Consider the following 3,332-nt stretch of genomic DNA (forward strand, 5'->3'; position numbering starts at 1 on the left):
ATCATGTGTTAAGCACAGTATTACATTTGAAAACCACAATTTGGACCTGCAAAAGAGACCTCAGATACTTGTTGTTTAAACTGAAGGTCAGAATCAAATTTTGAGCCTTGTTTTTTCACAGCTCCAGGCGGGAACAGTAGACACCTATTGTAGGAGAACAAATGGTAGAGTTCTAGAGATCTAAACTCTCATCAAATGCCAAAAATTCTGTCTCCTCAATATTGAGTTGAAGCCTAATGTTTTTTTTTACATCACTGTTAATGAATAACATCATGTACATCTGGACAGTTGATACAGATCTCATCTCACCTCTCAAACAAAGGAGAAGATGGATGTAATCTGCATATTTTTAAAAGCGAAGGCCATGTAAGTGAATAAATCTACCTACATGAGGTACATGTATAGCAAAGATGAAAGAAGAGACAGAACAACACGTGAAGGGGTCACTTTAAAGATGACCTTACAGTATGATCGGATTGAAATAAGCAAAACTAATGCTGGAATGGCCAATCCATTTCGATCTCCTGTCCAGCGAAGGCCCTTAACGACAGTGTCAAATGTCACTTGCAATCAAATTAAGTGTTGACAGGAAGCCAGATTAAGATCATCTAAACTGGAGACAAATATAGTCTCAGTATTGTGATCCCACCTGAAGATCACCTATGATATCTGATTCCTAGAGGAAAATTGTAATTTTGGTCAGCCACATGATTTCCAGTACTCTAGCAACAAAGGGGGGGGGGGAGTGAGATAGAGTGAAAGTTGCTAGGCCAGTCCAATCCTGACATTTTGCCAGATAGCCTATGTGGCAGGTAGCGGCATCATGCACACAGGTGAAATGACGAAGGAGATTAGGGAAGTGAGATAACCTTCCAGTGACTCTTGTGAAGGATGGTAGCATTAGCCGGGTGTTACACAGATGGGCTTGTCTTTTCCATTGCTACATTATTGTTGCTTTTCCAAACAGTGGGTCACTACTGTTGAGACCACCTATCCTTGCCACCATAGATATACTGCCCTTGCTGTGTCATCTAGGCTACTTGCCAAGTGCATTGCCCAAGCATGATCTCTGCTGTACTGTACCTAGGCAGAAAGTTCCCCTTGGCATTAAGAGAAACCTGTGAATTCAATGTTGAAGCCACTAGATGGGATCCATTAAGTTTTCATTTTTGGTCTAATGCATATTTCATTTATGGCAGCTCTTTTCCTGGTTGCCACTTGGTAAGCAACTTGTTCTTGCTAGTAATCACTGAATAAAGTATAGATCTGGTTCCAAGAGAGAACTTTAAGCTGAAGTTGCGTACAAGATTGTTCCTCTGATCAAGAAGGTGAAGCACTGAACATGGGAATGGAGAGTCTTAAACACTGCAAAGGAACCAAAAAGGAATTGTGAAAAAGCACTATGCGCCCTGTATACGTTGATTATTCCAGAAGGACTCTGCTGCGGCCTGTGCAGCTGAGAGTGGCAGGGCGGTGAGGCCTGGTGGAGGGGGATTTCGAGGACGATGATGAGGGAAAATTAGATAAATAATGAATTTGCCCTCGTCATCATCCTTCGAAATCCCCCCTCCCCCCCACCACCCGGGCCTCACCGCTCTTACCTGCACAAGGTGCCCTCAAGGTCATTAGACCTACCACAGGAGTCTGATTGGAATCTGCAGTCCGGTCAAGAAGTATTTGCTTATCTGCAATGAATGACTGAGACTGCTGTAACCAGGAGACCACCTGACTAGTTGCATCTGCAACTGTGTGCTAAACTTCAGTGGTGGGTTGTGGGAGATCAAGGACTGAGGCCAAAGATAACCTCTGGTGCTCTTAGACCCCGGAGTGGCCAGAGGAAGACTCTTCACAGCATTTTGAACATCTCCAGCATATTCAGCATCGAGTATCCTCAGCAATAGCATCCCCACCATCAGAAACACTTATTTCCTGGACAGCAAAAAAGAATAAAGATATAGGAAAGATCCTGAGACTGTGGGTCCTGACAGATAACTGTCTCTCTGGACCTGCACGTTCCCTTTGGCTGGCTCCCAACCTGTTGTTACCTGTTCAAGAATAGTTCGGTAGCTGCTCTAAGCCCATTTGCTCAAAACCGCTAAGCTACCTACAAGGATTTATTGCAATCTGAGGAGTGATATGCAGTGATTATTTTATCATTGAAAAATCATGTCTCTGGTTTCCCTACAGAGATTTGTTTCATTTTGATTTCCATTTAAAGCTCTATTTTTTAAATTGGTGTCAGGTTTTTATTGTGTTGTGTTCCTTACTTCTTGACTGTTTTGGTACTTCTAAATGCTTTAATCTTGATTCTTTGATTAAGCCTAACTGATCTAAGCCACAGCTACCCAGAACTGAGCTAAAGGTTGTATTAATTAACTCATATGGGGTCCTGATAGAAAATGTAACAGTATTACATGGTGAGGTCCCACAACGACACCACATAATAATCCGCTTTACTACAGAGTGGGTCATCATTGATCTTATCACTGTTAACTTTCCCACATCTTGTTTCCCCTGTATAACATACATGTAGACTTCCCCAGAACCTGGACTGCTGCAGGAGGACTTCAGGCTGCAGAAGGGAAGGGAGTTTCTGGACAAGAGTGTGTTGAGTAGGAACTAGAACCCCGGGAAAAGCACATGGGCTGGAGGTCATTTCACATGCGCTGCCCACTCCCGCGGAAGGTCATGGGACACATAAAGTGGCCTGCAGGAGGAGGGCATGGGGGTCAGCTGTATCTCAGTTTCAAGGGAAGATGCACTGGAGATCACCTGGTGTGGGTTCCTGTCACCAAATGGTACAGAATAAAGAAATATCACAACCTACCTTGGCTGTTTGCTTCTCTTGTATCAGGAGGACCGTTACCCCCATCGCACTTTCCAAAATATAACACCATCCACTGTGTCACATTTTTGGGACGCACCAATAAAAAGTCCCCAGGAGGCTGGGAAGCGCGGCAGCATAGCAGTAAGGATACTAAGGTAAGGCTCTGGCCGAACTGCTGTTATCGCTTCAGGAAGTGCAATACAGAAGGCCATGTGGCAGAAGCAGCTGAACACAGCATAACACGCATAGGTGGCCGCCGCTTCTCGGTCAACACAGGAAACAAATGGAATGCACTCCCCCTGAGCATCAGAGCAGAACCCAACCTCCTTCGGTTCAGAAAAGCCCTCAAAACTCTACTCTTCGCCTAAGCTGTCACTTCTCCGGACTATTCCCCTTTGCGAGTAAAAAAAAAGGTTCAGCGCTGGGATACCCTCTGGGTGACTACGCGCTCTATAAAACCATAAATAAATAAACAGCAAGCTTCTGGCCCACACTAGAGAGTCTT

The sequence above is a fragment of the Lissotriton vulgaris genome, unplaced genomic scaffold, assembly GCF_964263255.1.
Source record: "Lissotriton vulgaris unplaced genomic scaffold, aLisVul1.2 SCAFFOLD_1251, whole genome shotgun sequence".
Classification (NCBI taxonomy): Eukaryota; Metazoa; Chordata; class Amphibia; order Caudata; family Salamandridae; genus Lissotriton; species Lissotriton vulgaris.